We start from the raw sequence: 23,620 nt of genomic DNA, 5'->3' as shown, positions 1-23,620 counted from the left end.
TGCTGTCGGGGGTTGGGGGACTCTGGCCTGTGTAGTTGGTGAGGGCTTGGATACGTCTCCACACCTGGCGGTGCTGTTGTCAGTGAGGAGGCCCTCTTTGCAGGGTTTCCATTAGGTCAGAGGACCTTGTACCAGGTCCTTTTTTAGTAGCTGCTCGGCCGACGTTCGAAGGAGCAGTGATACTCCTCCTGCTGTCAGGCCTGCAGGTTGATACCTGTGATGTTCTCCTCCGTCTTGTGGTGGACAAACTATTTTTTGCACTGGCACAAATAATTTGTGTGACACCTGATTGTTCCCTCGTTTTAGTTTTAGTAGCATTTTTAAATGGTTGTACAAACTTCATTTTCAGATAAATAGTTGTATGTAACTTCTTTTAGTTTTTGAAGTTTTTTAAATGTAAACTTTATATTTGCATTTCAAGTTATGACAATAATTCAATAAACATGTTTGTGGTTGTTACAGTAAAAATATAACTACTACTAGGATTTTATGTTTTTGTGTGATTTCAGATCAGCTGTGTTAAAACAGTATGCCAATTAAAAAATAACTGTAAATTCAGACATGTGAGGTTGAACTGAAAACAATGAGACCAAACAGGGTGAGAAAATAAATACATTTAAAGGTGAAATACAAATGTAAAATCAAAAGTAGTCAAAAATGTCCAATTATATTTTGGACCCCAGATTAACCCAACAAAACGTGAAAAACTAGCTTTAAATTTTTGGTGACAAACGTGTTCATGACAGAACAGATTTCTGACATTTTGTGTAAATTTAAGCAAAAATGTGATTATTTTAACAAAAATAAGAGTGTGACACTTAAGTTAGACTTGTGTTTGTAAATGTTGTGTAGCTTTCTGGATTTTATACTTACTGGGCTACATATTTATTTATTATACAGGTTATACAGTACATGAAATAATTCACATGTTTATGGAACTGAAATGTTTCATTATGTGGGCTAAAGAAAATAATGAAGTTATGGACTATATTTATATGAAACACTTACTGTATTTGAAGTGTTTTAACCATATGTAACACCTGCATGTGTGTAAAAAATGGTAAAAAAGAAAAAAGGCTTTGATTTTTCCTCCCCAGTTGATTTCCATGCCACCCGAAGAACATTTCTCTAGATCCGGCCCTGTGTTGAACAAACAACAGCAAATGTAATCAGGCTAATTACAGTTTCAGCATTTGTCAGTTTAGTGTTTAACACGCTTGCCTCACAAGCAAAAGTTGCCTTGTTTGACTCCAGGAGCTCAGAAATCAGTTGGATGTGTGTCAGAAAGGCATCCAGTGTAAAATCTCCCAAATCAAACAGACCGAGCAGGAAGCTGTGGCAACGCCTTGTAATAAGAGCTCTTTTGTCTGTATATATTTTTCTATATTGTTGAAACATTGAAAACGTTACATTGATTCAGTAACAAAACACATGTTTAAAAAGTTTATTCAGTTCATCTGTGCACCATAATACATCAGAGTCCAAATGCATCCTCACTGTGAGCTAAAGACGTTTAGTTTATTGGTCATTAAATTACAGCATGTTTCCACAGATTATGTGTCTGAAGGTGTTTGTTATGAAATTCTCATTTTTACACTAAATAATAATAATGGAAACAGGAAGTCTCAACATAAAAAAGTGCTTCAAGTTCTCACATCTCAATGAACTTGTTGTTAATGTTTTTTCATGGTTCTGATGGTCACTGTAGTGGCTGTATTCATTTCTTAAAGTTCTCTCTTTCTCTTATATTTTCTATAACCACACTACGGACAGACAAGCGCCTGTTTTTATGCGTTGTCATTAGCAACAATGACGGTGACACCATCGCGTGTCCGCTTGTTTATGTCCCACATAAACCTTTCACAATAAAGCACAAGATCCTGTTGAGACCTTTCAAAATAAACTGAATCACGTGAAAGAGCAGATTAATTACGGATGAGAAGCAAAAGAAGAGCTGCCAGGTGCTAAAAAATAAACCTTAGACTCAAACGTTAGAACAGGCTTTTCCCCGCAGCACGCCGTGTAATAAATACTCACAAAGAAAACGGCGGCCGTTACAACTTATGTCAAAAAATGTATCGTTTCATGCATCTGTTAAAACACTCGACTCCAGCTACATGACGTGCAGCTGGAAACACTTCCTGCAAGTCGAGCTGCCCGAGATTCACAGAATTTACAGAAAATGTTACATTTTTGTGATTTATATCGTTATCGGGACGATAGATGTCTTATATCGGGATATGAGATTTTGGTCATATCGCACAGCCCTAGTTTGTTACTTATATTTGCAGTGACAGTACTCAGTACATTCACACCAGCCTGCACAGTTATACATAAACAAACACATGTTTATGATGCCGCCTTTATTTGAGAAGGTAAAGCAAACAGGGTGATGAGTTTATGGGCTCAGTTGCTGGTTTCAGGTCAGATTCACTGCAACATGTCACTGATTTTGTGGATTACAGCCCCCAGTACAGTCAGAAGGACCCAGCTAACACAGTGGTTCTCAAACTGGATCAGCCAGTTTGAGAAGCACTTTTCACCTTCTGCTCTCGCTTTTTACAGAACGTAGCAGAAAACATGCTGTACAATGAAAACATTCAACATAAGATTACACAACTAGTGCTGTAAGTAACATAAGATACAGGTTTCTGCATAAAACAATGCATTTAAACAGGTATAAATGTGTGTCTGACACTTGTAACCAATCAAAAATGAAGACATCCTGTCGGTGAACAGCAAAGACCAATGTGGTATCTGGATGTTTGGATCTTTGGCTCCACATATTTATGACAGTGTTCCCCGCAGACAGGACACAAGTACAGTCTGCAGATATTATATGTAACTTGTTTGTAACATAGAAAAACGACCAACACAATGAAAAGACTCTCTGGCTGAAGGAGGCGGCACATCAGGCAAAGTGCTGCTGAAATTCACTGGTGGGCTCCCAGATTTTACCCACTGGAAAATATGGTGGACAAACTATTTTTTGCACTGGCACAAATAATTTGTGTGACACCTGATTGTTCCCTCGTTTTAGTTTTACATGTGCTGTGAGTAATAATCTCAATAATAATAATAGAAATGAATAAATAAAGAGATAAACAGCACCAACAGGAGCCTGCAGAGAGTTTCTGCTCTTGCAAAGACAAACATGTTTGTTCCAACAGAACATTCAGATCATAATTCAGATGTGAAAAGCTGTCAGACAGGACAGCTTATATAAACACAGTGTTTAGTTTGTGAGAGCAGGTAAAGGCAAAGAACCAGGAATGAACTGTGGGGACCTGATTGGACGCTTTGGATTTCCTGATCTCACAACCACGAGTGCTGCTGCTGCGCCCTGCTGGGGCCAGTTTCCCCCCAACTGTCCCCTTGAACCACCTGGAGGTGTGAGCGCTTAATGTTAGGCGTTAGTTATTAATGTTACTGATGTTCTTTTGTGTTTTGGGAACTAATTACTAAAGTGGGCTTAACTTTATCATTGACCTGCTGGCGTTCGGTTTATTTCCACATAGTCTAGTTTGATGCACGTTCATGTCACAAGCTTCAAAACGTTTGTCACACTGGGAGTGACCTATGACCCTAAAGCTAATTGCACCTTTCACTGAACATGAGCTCACTGCACAACAATGACTGCAGATCTACACACAGACACACACACAGGCTGTGTGTTGAGGTGAATAACAGACTTTTAATTTGCTTCTTAGGAATAAAAATGCTTCCCAAATATTTCATATGAATAAAAATGTAGAAACATCTGGAGCACAGATGTGTAAAGATGCTGTGATATTCAATCAGAGTCAAAATGAGGAAAGAGGAACAGACGGTTTCCAGATCAGCACACATGACCCTGCAGCAGAGTTCACTATAGTGCACGGTGGTTGTAGATGGACTGGAGTAAGAGCACATCTGAGATGGAAACAAGGAGCACAGGCTGTATGTAGGAGATGGATGAAGCCTCCAGTCACTCACACAGTCCCATCTTAAAGCCTCCAGCCTGGTGTTTAGAAACTGGCGAGAGGGAAGCGAGGGGACGCTGACGCAGCAGTAACGTGTGGCTACAGCATGAACATTGTTGTGTTGGAGACCAGAAACCCATCCATCTCTCACCAGAGTGGGCTTGTTTATTTAGAGGTGCAGTTACTGCAACGCTAAGGAAACACTGCCTCCGTCTTTCACACAAAGCCTGGAGTTCCCTGCGTGAGAGCAGGCATGGATAGACCTGACTGTTGGGAACATATCCACCGACTTCTGAGCGTTGAAGTGTTGACCGGTCTGCAGGCTCAGGCAGCAGCTGACTGTTAGCCTGATGCTGCAGAGGAAGCTGTCAGCAGCTCCCACAGAGCCTGACTGACTGTGAGAGGACAGAGGGACTTCAAATCCAGCATGGCTTCAGCCTGTGAGGAACTATTCGCCGTGGTTATTTGTAGTACGATGAATCGTGTCTGCAGATCAAAGCGTGACTGTGAGATAATCACAGGCAGTGGCTGAGATACAGTATGGTGGCATTAAGTGCAGATTCCTTCAGAGCGCCATGCTTAAGCTGGACAATGTCAAATCCAATTTTTCCAGAAGGAATTCAGGAGAAATTTCTGTCCTTTAAAAAGATTGAATTTGCTGCAGCAGTTGAAATGACAAGTTCACAGCACTGGAGCGCAGTGTGACACAACAGTCTGCCTCACACCAAGGATGACCCTCATTGGGCCGTACAGCTCATGTGACAGTAACAAAGATTATTATGGCCGTCTTCTCCCAGAACCACACAGTCTGCTGTGACTCCTCCCCGTTCAGTCTGACCTCGCCTGGTTTCTGCTCCTTCTCCTGTGAGAGACAGGAAAGAAAAGCATCTCCCTCCATGGCCTCCATTAGATCCACAGTGTAGTTCAGGATATGTTGTTGGGACGTCCTGACCCAGAGACTATTCTCACCATTATTATGTGTCTGTGTGAGCATTGCTGCAAACCCTCTGCACTCGACGTCATCCTGCAACATTTCAAATCCAGACAGTAACGCTGGACGAAGCTTTAAAGCCTCAAACACGGAGCACCAACTCGTCTATGAGCACATTTGCATTGTGTAGAAATACAGTAATGAAATAGCTTCATTTAAATCTCAAGTCACGGGACACCCCGCTCTTGTTACGGTCATTTCAAGCCGGGTCGTAACACTGAGACACAAACGTTTCCTGAGCTAAAGCTGACGGACTGACAGCTACATGAGTGACTCTCTTTATCCTGCTGAACCCTGAGGAGGACACACACACACACACACACACACACACACACACACACACACACACACACACACACACACACACACACACACACACAACTGTGATGCCTGGTTGATCACAAACAGGTTTTTAGGGTTAAAATAATGCCTGACAAAATGCTGTGGTTTGGTTTATCTCTCGGTTTGTGCCAGGTGGGTGGAGCCTGTGTGATGGGGACGTTTCAGATGCAGCGGAGCATTTTAAAATGAAGGTTTAGAGGTTTCTCTGGAAGCTTCATGGGAGCCCACATACCTCAGTTTATCCTGGCAGTGATTTTTTGTCTTGTTTTTGTTTTATTAGCATTTATAAGGTTCCTGTTTCTGGTTTCCTGATGTCCTGATGCACAGCCAACATCCACAGAATGTGTCAGTTCATTGAACAATGCTTACGCTGCACAACAGGCTGTTCAGTTATAATCATACAATCTCCATCAAAGGTGTGCACATGATCCAGTTAGTTTATAGGTCACACAGCCTGGTGTTTCTATTCATTTGTCCTTTCACATCACAGGAGAAAAACAGCAGCTGGTGTGATGCATCCAGATGAGGGTCCATCAGAGTTGAACTCGACAGCATCATTAACAGCACAAGCGTTACACTAAATCACATCAATCTGAGGCGTCTTCAAAACCCAAACTGTGCAAACTCACTTTTATTATTTATTCATTATTATTTTAACTACCTGCAGTTACACGAAGCTCCAACAGCTCAGTCTGTACTTACACTAATGAGGGGCGCCCCACAAAAACTCTGAGGCAACGACTGATAACCAATCAGAGAGCAGCAGAAAGCAGGTCTAACACCTTAATAACTACACACACAGACAGTGTGTCCTTCCAGAAGCCCTGCTGGCCTCTGTACTGGCAGATTACTTTATTCTCTGTATTGATCACAGTTTTTAACCAAATCAATTTAATACTAGTAACATCACTTTGTTACTTATGTTAGCTTCACAAATGGCCCTTATGTGCTATCACACACACACACATACACAGTGGGGCCATAATGTAGTTTTTAAGAGCAGCTGTGTCATTTATCATCAAAAGTCCTGCATGTATGTGCCCACGTGTTGTATTGAAGCAACCAAGTGATGAATCACTGTTTTCCACTTTGTTGTTTTGCAAACTGTTTTTTTGTTGCATTGTTGATTTGTTTTTACTGAAGCAGCTAATAAAGCACAATGGAAAATAATTTTGCCTTTCTTGTAAGACTCTATAAGAGAATGAAACAATGATGCCAGTTATAAATAAAGACAATAAAGTGAATGAATTATGAAACTCATTTTATTTCTATTAGATCTGAAAATGTTGTGTAACACTAACAACCTAAGACAACAAATAGATGCGTTGGCCTGTACAGGAGATAAAGAAAAATTAACAACAGCTGTGAAATGGAAGAGTTCAAGTCACCAAAGGAAACTGGAGCTGGGCTTGTTGCAGGATCTGAAGTTACTAAACACTTTGTGAGTGTCTGCACTAAAACTTAGGACCATATAATTATAAATATGTGCGTGACGAAAGCTGGGCAGCACGCTAACGTCCTTACTCGTATGGGTCTAACCCAGGGGTGGGCAGTCTCAGTCCACGAGGGCCGGTGTCCCTGCAGGTTTTAGATGCGTCCTCGAACCAACACAGCTGATTTAAATGGCTAAATTAGCTCCTCAACACGTCCTGCAGTTCTCCAGAGGCCTGGTAACGAACTAATCATGTGATTCAGGTGTGTTGACCCAAGGTGAGATCTAAAACCTGCAGGACACCGGCCCTCGTGGACTGGAATTGCCCACCCCTGGTCTAACCCTTTCACTCCTTTGGTTTTTTTCCCTCAAGTCTGTCTTTGCACCTGCTGTGTTCTCCATCGTTTTGTACATGACTGTTTTCAGACTGAAGCTGATCAGACCATCACAGAGAGCCTGTGGGGGACCGCTGACCTCTCAGCTTTGTGAAACACAGACGTTTTCTTCAAACACTCACAGCAGTCAGAGTCAGTTTAGTATTTTAATGTGTTTCAGTTACACTTTGGTCAGGTTCAGGCAGCAGAACTACTCGGCTAGATTTAGGTTAGTTTAATAAAGTTTGGGGTTAAAATCGACTCTTCCTCAGGTCAAATCTATGAGTTAGTGCAGTTTGTTCTTTAGTATAAACCATAAAGACACATGTGTCACATGTCAAACCTCCTTAAAGGACAGCCTCTCCCATCTGTGGACCCTCAGTGCTGCCGGACTCATCTCATACTGAACCCACCCACTCTGTGTCTGTCACGGTCCTGGGTCGGTGAGTGTTAGTTTATTTTGATGTTTGTTTGTTTAGGTTCATTAAGTTATCCAAGCTCGTTTGTTATTATATTACCCTTGTGTTAAGCCTCCCTTGCCCTTCATGTGTTTTATGTGTGTGTGTCTTATGTTGTCAAGTTCATGTTGTCGTTTCTGTCATCTTCCCTGTACTCAGTCTGCCTGGTTCGTGCGTCTACCTGTCATGCTTCATGTCTATGTGGTTATGTTAAGTTCATGTCATGTTTTATCTCCATGTCTATGTCTCTGTTTCCTGTTTTATTTTGAAGAGTCTGGTGTTCTTTGTTCATTGCAGTTAGTGTTACTCTCCCCTGTACGGTCATTATGTCTCATTGTAGTCAGCTGTGTTCTCGTGTGTCTCCACTTCTCCTGATCACCTCATGTGTGTGTTTAAGTCCTCTGTTTTCTATGTTTCGTTGTCAGGTCGTCTGTTTGCATCCCCATAGTGTTACGTCATAGTTTAGTCAGTGTTCATACTTTGTTGTAGTATTTTCACTTCTTAGTCCTTTAGTTTTCTGAGTGTTCACAGTTTCCTTAGTTTTCATAGCTTCATGCTGTTTCATGTGCCAACATCTAAATAAAGGATCGTCTTCTGTTCAGTCAGCAAGTCCAGAAGTGTCTGCTTCTGGGTCCTGTAAACTAAACTTATCGGCGCACCCCGCCGTGACAGTGTCAGTCATCAGTGGATTCACTGTTCCTCAGGTTTCATTAAAGGTTTTTCTACATTCTTTGTTCCTGTCAGAGCGTCACGTGAGTCATTAAACATCAGTGATCAGTATCAAACATGGAACATGTACAGGAGACACGTCAGTCTGTGTGGACCTTCTGATGTCATCACTGTGTTTACTTTGTTGTCTTATGGTTGGGATTCAGAAATGTTCACTGCCATCACTTCATGAAATGTTACAGGGATGTGTGTGTGTGTGTGTTACTAAAGTGTTTGTCTGAAACAGATTCTTGTGTGTTTAGTTTGTGGGCAACGACTGTAACACTATGTCAGGTTCACTCACTGAGAGAAGAGCAGTGACTGGAACAATCTGAGCTCATATTGTGAATAGAAGAAGAGAGAGCTGTGCCAACTGGAGCTCAGAAACATTAAGATTGATTCAACATTATGAAGAGAAGTAAACCAGTTCAACTTAAAAGTCTGAATGATTAAGTTAAGTGTTTGCTCGTAGGGGGTCATCGACCTCATGTTTGTCACTGTGGGAACTTTGTGTCGACTAAATGCAACTTAAAGCTCGACGGCTGCCCAAATGTTTTAAAGAAGTTGATACATTCAAAAAGCTGTGACACTTGTTGCTCAACACTTTTAATTTTTGTTTTCAAAGCTTCTTCTGGTACGAGACTGACACGCCAGTGGGAGGAGTCAGCAGACGACTCGCTCTACCTGCTGAGCCACAGGTGGAGTCATCAGGGTGGAGTCGTTTCAGTAAGGACAGATCAATAGAAAGAATGAAGACGAGTTATTGATGAGCAGAATATGGACAGATGTTTGGTGGTTGGACTCCGATGGCCCGTCTCAGCAGAACTGAACCCAGCTGTGACGAGGATTAGAGCAGGACCCCAAAGAGAGAAAGTGATGTCACCACAGCAGAGTTCTGGTCTACAGGGAAAAGAACATGAGCGTTGAAGCTGATGCATGGCACAGGTTGTTATGTGAAGGCTGTGTGCAGGCAGCAATGGTGGACCCAAAGTGCAGACGCTCGGAGGCACAATGTAAACTCAAAACAGCTTCAATGCTGAACTCAAAAAGGTAACAAAACTGAGACTCCAAATAAACTCAGGCGAGCAGACAGAACACACAGCATAGAAAACAGTAGATCACAACCCGGACACAGAAACACAGGGCTCAAATACACAGAGGAGCAACCAGGGAATGGGTAACAGGAGGGAAACACAGCTGGGGCAAATCAGGCCTAACGAGACAAAGGAAGCAAAACCAGACGCATTTATATGAGACACGGACTTTCAAAGTAAAACAGGAAACATAAAACAGACTGAACTTACAGACACACTCACAGGCAGGCACTACAACAGAGGGAACAGAGACGTGGGACCAGGACAGACACTGACTGGACACGGGGATATAGCCGACAGGGGAGACAGCAACTAAGGATTACACAGAGACATAAACCATAAGAAAGAACTCTAACAAAGAAACCAAAGACTAGAAAAGATAAATATTATAATAAACTCAAACCTCTGGGTCAACGACCCAGGCATCCTAACACAGGTAAGGCATAGCAAGCATGAGCGCGGAGAAGGGTGAGAAACTGAAGAAGGGTCTGGAAGATCCCGACCAGGTCCAGAGGCCAGCCTGCTGGCCTGAGGAACAGACGCCCAAAGCATCAGCGTGAGTGTCGGGCAGCCCTGCGACAGCAGGACACGTTTGGTATTCAATCGGAAAGAAAAGGGAGACAGTGAAAGGGCAGAGGGATGCAGAGGCCAGGAGAGAGTTTGATCCGTCTGATGATGACAGCAGAGAGTGAAAGTCCTTCAGCTTGGTTTAGGTTATGTGTCTGTGAGCGAGGGAGGAAGGAAAAGGAGAGTCGAAAAGTACGAGTTGTCACCGAGCAGAAACGGGAGCTGGAAGCATGTAAATATAATAATAACCACTGCAGCCAAGAAGAGTGCCTGACGAGCAAAGAGAGCGTCTTTGTCCACTGCTGTCATCTTCCAACCTGCAGCCAATCACAGTGACCTCTGAATGAAGAGATGCACACCTCCATATAAACTATAAAATCATTCTTACTCAGTAAATTCATATTATTAATTTTATTGTATTTTTAAAAATGACCTAGTCACAGCTGAAGATGATCCTGGTATCTGATGGAGGTGAAAAGGAGACCTTTCATCCATCCCATCTGCTGACAGGAGTCTTCAAAGTTTACCCAGAATGCACTTGGTGAAGCTTCCTGCAGTGAACGATCAGAGCAGATGAAACATGAACAAAAACGCTGGTTTCTGCTCCTCTACATCACCAACACCAAACTGCTGTAGTTTATTCACACTATGATCGATCCATCATAACCACATCTGGTCTGTAGGGTCGATGTGCTTATGTGGTCGTGACTAGATGTGATTGGTTTGTAACTTTAAAAAAAGCTTCAGTGAGTTTTTCTGAAAGTTTCACGTCTCTGATGAAGACATGATCTGATCAGAAATGCTGGAAGAATGATTTAAAAGCACAAATGTTTACTTTAAGGGCCTCAAAAATATAAGAGAGAGATAAGATAAGATAGAACTTTATTAATCCCTCGGGTGGGTTCCTCTGGGAAATTCGATTTCCAAAAAAGCACAGCACCGACAGAAGTTACAGAGTTATACACACACACATATATATAAATACAGAGACAATATAAATAAAATATACGAAGGGGATAAATAGAATAAATAGGAATAAAAATAAAAATAAAATGATCTGATCAGAAATGCTGGAAGAATGATTTAAAAGCACAAATGTTTACTTTAAGGGCCTCAAAAATATGAATAATATGAAGACAGAGCTCTGAATGTCTTTGTAAAAAACTAAAGTTCTGACTTGATGTGGGCTCGACACAAGCAGACAGAAATAAAACTGATCGGGCTGAAGCGTCCAGGACTGATCAGGCTCTGAAGGTCACATGTTCACTCAAAACGATCATCAAACTGTACTTGTTCAATCCTGCAGCACTCCGATATCCTCAGAGGAAATGCCACAGAGACCAGCATCAACAGCAGCCTCATATTCACACACAGTTACTGATACACGGTCAGTGAGAAGAAAGACGTACACAGAGCAGAGGAGGCCGAGAAACAGCATCAAATAAATTCCAGCTCCATGGAAGAAAAACTACAGCCTATATTAGTCTGAGGAGCTTGAAATGAAAAGCCACTGGACTTACTTAAGTTTCCTGAAGACGTTTCATCGAGAACCTTCAGTTCTGAGAGCAATTGGTGGAGAAAGGCCCAGATATTTAAGCCCTAAATAGGGTCCCTAAGAGGGCCGTGTACCCCCTTTTGATCCTCTGCTTAATCACAAGAGCCAAGCTGTGAGATTTTGTGACTCCAAGCTCCTTAGTCTACCATGTCCTGGAGGACTGAGAGACAGACATACAGCCAATGATTCTTCACAGACATCAAGTGGCAGTTTGATCCGTCTGATGATGACAGTCCTGACAGCTCGATGTTACTGAGCACAGAACAGAATAGAATAGAATAGAATAGAATAGAATAGGGGAGGTCCATATGAACATACTGTTTATCTGAACAGCTGCTTTGAAGCTCCAGATGTGAGCAGTGTTTTTACCTCTTTACTGTCTGATAGTAATGTTTGATTAAACTGGACATTATCTGGTATTTTAGGGATTATTTTACTGTTTCTGTGTTATTATGTTTGTTCAGTGATATTCTCTGAGATATTCTTTCTGATTTACGTCACACTGTTTCCATAGTGTCCATAGTTTCCTTCATACAGCAGAGCTTGTGGGGAGTTCTGTATCAGAGGGATGATGGAGGAGCAGACAGTCCCTGGATCAGTTGCAGCTGTCCGGTTGGAGGGAGCAGATGTCTGAGGGTCTGGGTGAGCGCCACAGATGTTGGTGTGATGTTTGATCTGCTCTACACTCTCAGCTCTGAACATCCAGAGAACTGCGGGTACATTTAAGGCCGTCCACAGAGGTTTGTTGGACTTGGAGAAACGTGCTGAGAACCAAAGTGTTCCACAGTGTGGACACCAAGCAGGGAGTGAACAGGCTCAGGCAGCAGCAGTGCTGATATATGCCTGGCCTCCATTCATCTCATTAAAGCTGCCCGAGCCTCCAAACAACAACATTGACACATGTGAGCCTCACAAATATCACCGACAACCAAAAGTCCCATTTTTATATTGATGTCAGCATTATTCCATCATGAAGCAACGATAGAAACACATCTTCATTTCATCTCTGTTGGAGCCTTTTGTTCAGTGAAAGGACAAAAAGCTGCCAGCAAATCAGATTCACTCTGCTGCACTGAAACACTGTGGACACAGTCTGGAGACACGCAGACTTTAAACTTTATTTGCATGATGTGAAAAGAAACCACATCATAAATGTGATCATGTGGGACTTTAGAAACAGAGGATCGCTGTGATCAGAGAACCCGGCCTCGTTAATAACCTGTACTGATCTTTTTGTAGTTTTAAAGTCCGGCCCCACAGCTCCACACAGTCGCACATGTGAGGAAGTAGAGCAGTAAATGATCTGCAGGCCTTATAGCTTAATACATCCTCTGTTTGATACTCACTCAATAACCACTTTAATGTTTCCATGGTAACCTGTGATCAATCACAGCAGCTGAAATAAATAAACTCTTTCAGTTTGAATGTTTCATATTTTCCTTCAGTTTCTTGTTGATGTATAAAAATCATAAATGTGGTTTTCTTCATATTAAGGGACAGTTTGTTAACATCAGAGCACATTTTAAGGACTTCCAGCTTCCTTCAACAGCAACAACACATCCTGTAAATTTATCACACAACTAAATCAGTTTGGATCATCTGCAGAAATAACACGTGAACAAACCAGCAACATCACAAACATCATGAATATGAAGTGGAAAGAGCTGTGGACCAATCAGAGGTCTTGGGCTCCTCACTGTGGCTGTGTACCTGTACAGGTGTGTGTGAGCTGAAGCCCACGCTGTGCGTCAGGTAGGAGGTGAACTGTTCAGGTCTGAGCCTCAAACTCCTGCAGGGACCAAACGTCTCCTGAAAAACATCCATAGAAAAGAATCTTTGACTGTCTGAGCTCATCTTCATATTCTCCACACTGCTGTGACCTGCTATATGTTTGTATTCAGCTTTCAGGGCACGCTTATATCACATTCATGTTTTGGGGCGTGAGCGAGTGTGATGGAGCGAGCTGCTCAGACGTGAGAACACAGCGGCCATTTTGGGAAAAAGTGTCTTTTATTTAGCCAGAAATGCACAAATATCCAACAGGAAGTGACACGGGGCCTCAGAGAGGTCAGCTGATCAGAACTAAAGTCAAACAACTTCACTCCAAACTAACTGCTCAACACAATCAAAGTGAGCCGACCCACAAGAAACAAAGAGGACTTAAATACTGGCTGATCAGAGCAGTGTGAGACATGAGGGCAACACAAATACCAACAATCATCCAACAACAACACAAACATGGGCCCCCAATGAGAGGGCTGTGCTGGGTTTGGTCCAATCAGCACTTCCTGTGTAGAACTACCAGCAGCCCTCAGCAGTCACATGGAGCCTTCAGCAGCAGCAAAACAAAGAAATGTGACAAAGACAGAATTTAACTGTGTTGTACAAAAGCTCACTAAATGTGCTCCAAGTAGAACTAATGGATTTCACCAAAGTCCAAATGAATGAGTGAGATATATGAACAAGAAGTGTGTGTCATTATATTTGTGTGTGCAGTGTGTGTGAAACTAACACAACTCATACTGCACCAAAGTGTTGCTGCACGGGGGTCACTCACTGCATAGTTGTGTGTCTCCAGGTGCGCCCGTCACACCAAACATCTTTTGCTGTGGCTGTTCCACAGCTGCATTATTATTTATTACTAGAGCTACAATAATAAAGCAATGAGGAGGGGGAAGTAATAAATATGAAATAATGTCATTATGATGATTCCATGTGTTTCACTATCCACTCTGTGCAGGGCAAAGCTTATTACATGTTTAAACTGTAGAGATACAATCATTTTACTGCTGTAAAATCCAACTTTTGTCTTATTTAAAATATAAATCTAATATAATCTGCTTCCTAATGTATGTTCTTTAAAATACAGCGTGTGTTTTTAATATATTATAATGATAATAATGCATAATTATGTGGACATGCATATTAGATCGTTTTTTAGTGAAATATAATCCCTCCAGAAAGGCAGGAAAAGCCCGGAAACTTACTTTCAAACTAAATATGTTCCCTAAAACGGTGACAGAGCTACAGACCCATGACAGCCTTACACAGGTAGCCAGCAGCTATGACCAGCACTACTTGTGCAGTTAATAAAAGGACAGGTAATGTGTGTTGCGCTGTTGCACACACAGCACGCTCGTTTGTTTCAGTTCGTCAGTTGCAACAAGACAACTTACCAACGTGTACGTAATGAGCTAAAACTCCTGTGTGCTACACACTACAGTGTACGCTGTACACCTACTTACTGGTTTTGTCGCATCAGTCTGTGTCTCTGAGTTAACTTGTGTTTCTCCTACAGCTCCGGACCGCTAAAAATGCGCGTGCTCTTTGTGAGCTCGTTCCCGGCTCGTAACCAGCGCGTTCTGCCGTCGAGGGCGATCATTGGTTAATAGTGATCATGTGACTGATGCAAGCCAGATCCTTTTATTTAGCAAAACTGCGATTAATAGTTAAATATTATTGTTGAGGGGCACAGACAGGACTCCGCACGCACACACACATTAAAAAAATAATAATAATAATTTTTTTTAAAAAGTTGCCTCAACAAAAGGGCACTTTGGGCACCCATCAGGAAAGGGGCGGGTGCTCAAGTCCCTCTAGCCCCCCCTGCACGTGCCTGAGAAGCAGAATAAAAAGCTGAGTGTGAGGGTCAGGGTGCTGTCTCAGTGCAGAGGCTTCAGGCTGAATCCTGCTGAGCTCAGAGTCAGACTCACCTGTGCAGCTTGGACAGGTAAACACATCAGGAGATGAGGAAAGTTGGCAAAGTACAGACATTCAGTAATGAAGTCCACAAATAGACTTTGTAGACATAAGTCTACAAATACTACTGTTAAAAATACTCCAGTAAAGGTAAAAGTACTGATTCAACTTCTTTACTCAAGTAAAAGTAAAAAAGTAGAGGTGTGGAGGTATGTAACAACGACAGGAGAGGTCTCAGTGTCTCACTCCAACAACTTTATTAACTGACAGAACTTCACATATAGTCAGCGCCAAAATCTCCACCCCCACACTTCCTTTCAACTTGTGTGTGAGTGGAGCCACCTGGTGGTCCGCCACACATACCCCCCCCTTGAACACACAGTCAGGTCTCCATTCAGTCCAGGACCCTGGGTCTAAGCAAACGACCCGCACGACTGAACCTGGGAGGGAGAGAACAGGCAGAGGAAGGTCCATCCTGTGAACGAGGCTGGTGAAGGCGAGCAGGAAAGGCAGGAGGAGGCTCAAACGTTGGTGGTCCGGGGGTAGTCCTGGGGGGGAAACCAGAGACTGTCAACCCCAGCGCAGGAGGTCGGCCACGGCGAGGGGCCTGGGCCGGCACTACATCACTGTCCGGAAGAACATGTGCTGGTTTAAGTCTGTCAACACACACAGTCTCCCTTCGACCCCCAAAATCCAAAACAAAATGTTTCTGGCCCGGTTCAATAACCCTGAACGGGCCGTCATACAGCGGCCGCAGCGGTGTCCTGTGGGCATCGTGCCTGACAAAAACAAACTTAGCAGTCTCTAAAGTCTTTGGAACAAAGGTGTCAGGCACGCAATGGTGCACCGGACCAGGAACCCGAAGCGAGTGCAAAAGCGGGGTGAGAGAGAGCACCGATGGATCGAAGCAGGGAGGAGGATTTTCAGGCAAGAATTCTCCAGGCACGCGGAGGGGCTGACCAAACACTAGCTCAGCTGGGGAAGCGCCGAGATCCTCCTTAACCGCAGAGCGCAGCCCAAGCAAAACCCACGGGAGGCGGTCAACCCAATTGCCATCCTTTAAGGAGGCGCGAAAGGCAGCCTTCAGCGACCGGTGGAACCGTTCACACATCCCATTAGCCTGCAGGTTGTATGCGGTTGTGCGGTGGACTTTAGCCCCCAGTCCATCAGCCATGGCCGACCAAAGCTCGGAAATGAACTGGGGGCCTCTGTCTGACGTAATGTCCGCGGGTGGGCCGAAACGCGAGACCCAGGTCGACAAAAACGCCTTGGCCACCACTGCTGCGGTAGTGGACGCCAGGGGGACCGCCTCCGGCCACCTGGTGGTCCGGTCAACAACAGTCAAAAGGTGCGTAAAACCTTGTGACTGCGGCAAGGGACCCACCAGATCGACATGCACACGATCGAAACGTTTGCCGGGTATGAAGAACGGCTCCAGGGGCGCCTTGGTGTGTTTATGAACCTTCGCGCGCTGGCAGGGAATGCACGCCGACGCCCATTCCTTAACAGATTTGCGAAGGCCTGGCCAAACAAATTTAGAGCTGACCAGTTTAACAGAGGCCCGGACCCCTGGATGAGAGAGAGCATGTACCGAGTCAAAAACTTGACGACGCCAGGAAGCGGGAACCACAGGGCGAGGGCGGCCGGTGGAAACGTCACAGACGAGGAGGGGACCACCGTCCTGCACGGGTCTGTCCTCCAGTATGAGGCCCGTCTGGGTGGATTTAAGCGCGAGGATGTCAGGGTCACCGCTCTGATCGGCAGCCATGGCGGAGTAGTCTATGCCGAGAAAGACGGGAGAAACCAGCGCACGGGACAAACAGTCAGCCACATGATTGGATTTACCAGCCACGTGCCGAATGTCCGTGGTAAACTCAGAAATGGCTGCCAACTGGCGCTGCTGGCGTGCACTCCATGGATCGGAAACCTTGGACATGGCAAACGTCAAGGGTTTGTGGTCCACGTATGCGGTAAAGTGACGACCCTCGAGAAAAAACCGGAAATGACGAGACGCCAGGTGGAGCGCCAGTAGCTCCCTGTCAAAAACGCTGTAATTGCGTTCGCTGTCACGTAGCATACGGCTGAAAAAGGCGAGCGGTTGCCAGACACCCGAGATTCGCTGTTCCAGCACCGCACCCACCGCTATGTCCGACGCATCAGTGGTCAACGCAATCGGCGCTGAGGGGGATGGGTGGGCCAGAAGGGCAGCATTAGCTAACGCTGACTTAGCATCAGAAAACGCTTGGATGCTGTCCGGAAACCAGTCAACGGGGTCATTAGCTTTTTTACCCTTTAACGCCCCATAAAGGGGCTTCAGCAGATGTGCCGCTCTGGGGAGAAAACGGTTGTAAAAATTCACCATCCCCAAAAATTCCTGCAGTGCCTTAACAGTCGTGGGACGCGGAAATTCCGAAACAGCTCGGACTTTGTCAGGCAACGGAACCGCGCCCTCGGCGGAAACACGGTGCCCAAGGAAATCGAGAACGGGCAACCCAAACTGGCATTTAGACGGATTAATAATCAGTCCATGCTCCGCCAAACGCTGAAAAACCTGACGCAGATGGAACATGTGCTGCTCCTTCGAGCTGCTGGCCACCAGTATATCATCAAGATATACAAAAACAAAGGGCAGCCCGCGCAAGACCGAGTCCATCAACCGCTGGAAGGTTTGGGCGGCACCTTTCAGGCCAAACGGCATGCGCAGAAACTCGAAAAGGCCGAAAGGTGTAATTACGGCGGTTTTGGGGACATCCTCCGCGCGCACGGGAACCTGGTGATATCCCCGTACCAAATCGATCTTAGAAAAAACCGAGGTCCCCGCAAGATGGGCGGAAAAATCTTGGATGTGGGGAATGGGATAACGATCGTTCTCCGTGACATTATTAAGACGGCGGAAATCCCCACAAGGTCGCCACCGACCATCAGATTTAGGCACCATGTGTAACGGAGAAGCCCAGGCACTGTTCGAACGCTGCACGATGCCCAGACGCTCCATGGTGGCAAATTCTTCCCTAGCGACAGCCAGTTTGGCGGGGTCGAGGCGGCGCGCGCGCGCGAACACCGGGGGCCCTACTGTAGTTATGTAATGCTCTACCCCATGCTTCGTCACCGTGCTCGAGAAAGTGGGGACAGTGAGTGAGGGAAACTCAGAAAGCAAACACTGAAAAACGTCACCCGAATCTACTGAGTTAGCATGCACCACGGGCTGAGCACCCCGAGTCAAACAGGGTAATGAGGAAAAGGACACAGCATCAATTAAACGTCTGTTAGCCACATCAACCAGTAGTCCGTGAGCACAAAGAAAATCAGCGCCTATTATAGGCACAGAGCTAGCAGCAACAACAAAGTTCCACTGAAAGTCACGGTCGTGAAAGCAAACAGTCACCAACCTTTCACCGAAGGTTTTGATGGGAGAGCCATTAGCCGCTGTTAGCAATGGCTCGCAACCCTCAGCTAGCCTGTCCGAGCCAGCCGGGGGAAGAAGGCTCTTCTGTGAGCCGGAGTCCACCAGGAAACGCCTCCCCGAGCGCGAGTCCTCTAAGAAAAGCAGCCTTTCCTTGTTGCCAGCGGTCGCGGCTGCTACAGAGCGCTGACATGCCTGTTTCCCTGGGTCTGGAAACTGCAAGGCGGGAGGCAGCGCCGTGCCTTCGCTCCAAAACGCTGGTGATAAAAACAAAGCCCCTTTCCGCGGTGCCGCGGTGCCGCCGTGCAGCGATTCCGGCCACAGTGGACGAGTCGGAGGGCCCGTGGAGCATCGGTGAGGGGGAGGGGGAAAACGCTGGTGGGTCCTGAATAACCGTCTGGACGCCGAAAGTCCTGGTAGCCAGGAGGATGCGATCCGCCTCTTCCGCAAGGGAGCGGTAATCCTTCGTGGCCAATAGCGGGGAGTTGGCAAGGCCAGCGCGCACTGGAGCCGGCAGCTGTCGAAGAAAGAGGTGGGTGAAGAGAAATCCTCCGTCCTCCGCGCCCAGCAAGGACAGCATGCTCTCCATGAGCTCGAGGGCGGTGCCGTCGCCCAGGCCCGCGATGGAAAGGAGTTTCTCGGCCCGCTCAGCATCAGAGAGGGAGTAACGCCGCAGCAGCAGCCCCTTGAGGGCGGCGTACTTGCCCTGGGCTGGGGGATCCCGGAGGAGAGTCATCACACGGCGGGTTGACAGCGGGTCAAGTGAGGCCACCACATGGTGGTATTTAATGTCGTCGGCTGAAACTCCACGAAGAGCAAACTGAGCTTCTACGTGCATGAACCATGAAGGAGGATCGTGAAGCCAAAAATCCGGCAATTTAAGCGCCACAGCAAACGCAGCCATCGGCGGAGGTGAAGGTCCGGCGGCCGCCGATGCTTCCAGGCCAGAGCTGGCTTCGTCGTCAAGCCTTAGCATGTTCACTACAGGGGTCACCAATGTGGAGGTATGTAACAACGACAGGAGAGGTCTCAGTGTCTCACTCCAACAACTTTATTAACTGACAGAACTTCACATATAGTCAGCGCCAAAATCTCCACCCCCACACTTCCTTTCAGCTTGTGTGTGAGTGGAGCCACCTGGTGGTCCGCCACAGAGGCTCTGAAATGTACTTCAAATAAGAAAGTAAAAAGTGGCTCTTTGAAGGATGTTTGTAAAATATATTTATACTGGGGATACAAGTCTGGTCTAAGTCTTCTGTCAGAGAGACTGCAGCAGTCCAGGAGTTTGTTAATTGTCTTTAATTAAGTCCCACCAAAGATTTGTTTACATGAAAATGTTTGTGAGGCTTAATCTGAATTCGGTGCAGCCAAACTTGAACTTCTTGTTTTATAGTAAACAGCACGTGTGACTATAAAGATGGTTTTCTGGAAACAGAAATGGGCAATTTTATAATTAGCAGAGTCAGAGATAACTAGGAAAACAATCACAACACATCATCTACTCAACACAAGCAACATCTCACAATGTCCACAAGGGGTCACTGCAGACCCAGAATTGGCTAAATAGCGCATGTCGTACAAGTTGCTAATAGTGAGGCATAAATATGGCAAGCTAGCAACAGCTAAAGGAAACCATAGAAAAGTCCTTTATTCCTCATCCCGCTGATTGTAGTCATTGCAGGAGATTACAGCCAGATTATAATCAGCATCATGTTAATGAATCTGCCAAAGTAAGAACACTTACAGATCCATCAACTCACTCAGTCACACAAAACTGCATCATAGCTGCGTCACAGCAGCTCCTTCAGTCATTCCCACTCTGTGTGCTGAGCACGTGACCACTGGTGCGCTTGTTTCCTTTGGGTGCGCTTGATTCTTGCTTCTAGACATCCTGAGGCCGAGTCAGAGCAGGAAGTTGGAACAATGTTTGTATTTTTGTGCAAAGCTAACTGAAGCTTGTGCTGTATTAACATAATGATAAAATCATATCAGTATATGTGAGTACAAACTTTAGTCTAACTTTTTATTCTAACTGTATTCAGCTTGAACCAGAAGAAAAAGAAGGAAAATAAAACTATGTTTCTATTTCCTGTTGCTACTTTGTAGAGGGCGACTTTGCCTCTAAACAGGAACATGTGTACAGCCCTGCATCAGCAGCTTCATTCTTATACAGACCTTTCTACTCTGTGTGTTAAACTGAGCTCTATGTTTGCTACATAGCAGTCAATGAATCCAGTTTTTACACCACAGTTAAGTTAATGTAGTTAAATCTGTGTATTTGTAACTCAAACATTCAGTGTTTTAAACAGAAACCTGACTTTGACATATTTAAGTTGGTATGAACACAGTCAGAGCTGCTGCTGCTTTTATTGTTCTGTTGCTTTTTCAAAGCTTTCTGTGCAAATCAATAGAAATATTTATTGTTGCATCTTAAAGCTGCCAGCACAGCAGCAGCATGAGGAGAAGAGTGTTTGCTCAGGAAATACACGGGTCCCTGAAGAGTTCAAACAGGAAATATTCCTGCATTAAATCTGCAGTTCAATCATCAGCAGATTACTGTCAGTGTCATCTGTCACCAGGCAGGTTTTAACAGGCGTGTAAGCCACATATTATTAGAACACCCTTTTATATTTGGATGATAAACACATTTAGTTGTGTTTGGTCTTTAACTTGTGCTCAGTTTCCACAATGAATTCATGATGGAAATCTCTAATAAACTATCAAAATAGGCACTATTTCCCCCCCACCACACTCTCTGTCGGTGGCTGGTGCCCCCATCCTCTGGTGAGTTGGTGGTTCTCGGTGCTCGGGTGTGTTCTGGCTAATGGCTGCTTGGTGGGGCCTGGCCCCCCTGGCTCTGTCAGGCCCCTGCTTGGGGGTGAGGAGGTCCTTGTTGGGTTTTTGTTTATTTAGGCAGGTTTGGAGCAGATCCTCAGTGCTTTCTCTCTCCCTCTCCTTCTGTAAACTTCCTCACTAATTTCTTTCTTTTTCTTTTCTGTTCTGATTCTAATATCGCAAAATAAAAACTCCTAATAAACTTCTAATAAAATATGACCATTATAGCAAAAGCAGTAATGATGCACTTGGGAAAATCACAACACATGTAAGAAGTAGAAAGTTCAGATATGTGTTTAAAATTGTAGGGAGTAAAAAGTAGTTCTCAGGTAAAGTACAGATACCTTAAAATTGTACTTAAGTACTTACTGCCCAACTCTGGAGAAGAGGAGAGTTTTATTCCTCACATTATGTAAATAATAATGTAAACTTTATTGATCCCTGTGGGTAAACTCCTCTCTGCATTTAACCCATTCACTCAGTGAAGCAGTGGGCAGCCATTGGGCGCCCGGGGAGCAGCGTGTAGGGACGGTACCTTGATCAGGGGTACCTGAGGGGAGCTGTTCAGGGGAATCGAACCCCTGATCTTCCGATCATGGGCCACCACTCTACCTACTGAGCTATCTCTGCCTGATAAATGAGTTAGCTGTTAGAACTGTCATCAGTTACTATGAAACTATGTAATCAATATACAGTAATAATGTAACATTAGAGTACTGACCTGAATGAGTTTTGCCTCCTGAGGGTTACAGCTGTGTATGATGTGTTTAACAGGCACAAACTAAGATGTACAAACATGTTCATCCAAACTTCACATTAAATACACCTCCATGAGTCACCTGATGGTAAATGGTAAATGGCCTGTATTTATATAGCGCTTTTACTAGTCCCTAAGGACCCCAAAGCGCTTTACATATCCAGTCATCCACCCATTCACACACTGGTGATGGCAGCTACATTGTAGCCACAGCCACCCTGGGGCGCACTGACAGAGGCTAGGCTGCCGGACACTGACACCTGATACACACCTGTGCACGTGTAGTTGTGAGACAGCTTTCAGTGAGCTCACATTTAGGCTGCGTCCACACGTACTCGTGTATTTTTGAAAACGCAGATTTTTCTGTGTTTGCACCTTTCGTCCACACGTAAACGCCGTTTTCGATCACTGAAAACTGAGATTTTTAAAACTCAGTTTGTGCTTTTACGTGTTGACGAGGAAAACAGAGATTTAGTCACGCAACGTCAAAGGTGTGCGCCTTTTTTGACGTGCCGTTGTGCGCCACGTTATTGTTTACATGAGATGAATTTCTACAATGGTGGATAAACACAAAATACTGTTGCTGTTAATCTATCTGCAGTTTTACACACGTACATGTACACACACAGTTACTGTCCCTCCATTTACAAAGACGTCAGAGTGAACAGAGTCAACACAGACGCTCTCACAACCTAAATCCAGACGCCACGTCGTTGTCGGTTTTTAATGAATTTAATTTGTATTTAATTTAAATTTATGCATGTTGTATGTATTTGTTCATTCCTAAGTTGTGAGTCTACAGCAGCCAGAGTACTGATTTTGGTCATTAACATTTGATGAAGGCACTTAAAAACACAAACACTTTTCAGAAGTACTTCAGGTTTGCATCAAACCTGCTCACTCTTTCCCTCCCAGGCTTCTAGACTCCTGATTGGCCAACATTTCTACACAGCGTGGATTTGACATGTTCTTGACCGTGTTTGACTGCGTTTTTGGCGAGATTTTCTTTAAAACACAAACAGAAAATCTCAGTTTTCCAAAGTAGGTGTGGACGTAGCCTTAGTGTGAGCAGCCAAACATGATGGCAGACTGCCACAGATCACTTCTGAGGAAAGAGGAGGCGTTCAGCTTCCTCATAGTTTCACACCTGCATGAAGCAGCAATGTGTGCATATCAGTATGTGTGTATGTGTGTGCGTGTCCAGAGTCAAGCTGAGACAGTGTCCTTCGCCCTGCCAGGCTAAGTAAACAGTCTACCAGCCAACCCAGGTGGCCTTGCATGGAATGGGAGGAGCAGTCACAACACAGTCGTTATCAGGGAGTTTTTGTTCGGCTCCAGCCTTGAGCCCACAGCTGGCGCCGAAGGGGTAGCTGCATGAAGTGATGGTGGTTTTTTCTTTTATGCAAACAACTCATGAGAATTTCAGAGATGTTCTTTAACACT

The 23,620-nt window shown here is 44.8% G+C and overlaps 2 long non-coding RNA genes across 2 annotated transcripts in view; one reads left to right on the top strand and one right to left on the bottom strand.

The window, feature by feature from the left end:
• Positions 1 to 5,712, top strand: part of LOC145425902 (uncharacterized) — a 31,973-nt gene extending 26,261 nt beyond the window's left edge. The window contains exon 2 of the long non-coding RNA XR_013906669.1: positions 5,576 to 5,712. This is a non-coding gene — a long non-coding RNA (uncharacterized LOC145425902). The remainder of the gene's footprint in view (positions 1 to 5,575) is intronic.
• Positions 5,713 to 15,416: 9,704 nt separating this feature from the next.
• On the bottom strand, positions 15,417 to 18,698 carry LOC145422728 (uncharacterized). Its single transcript, XR_013904016.1, has 2 exons — positions 18,572 to 18,698; positions 15,417 to 15,730 (listed from the first exon to the last, which is right to left on the bottom strand). It is a non-coding gene; the product is annotated as an uncharacterized LOC145422728 (long non-coding RNA).
• Positions 18,699 to 23,620: the final 4,922 nt, after the last annotated feature.

The sequence above is a fragment of the Astatotilapia calliptera genome, chromosome 3 (assembly GCF_964374335.1).
Source record: "Astatotilapia calliptera chromosome 3, fAstCal68.1, whole genome shotgun sequence".
Lineage (NCBI taxonomy): Eukaryota > Metazoa > Chordata > Actinopteri > Cichliformes > Cichlidae > Astatotilapia > Astatotilapia calliptera.
Note: the sequence above shows the minus strand (reverse complement) of the source record. Positions and strands in the feature narration are given on the sequence as shown.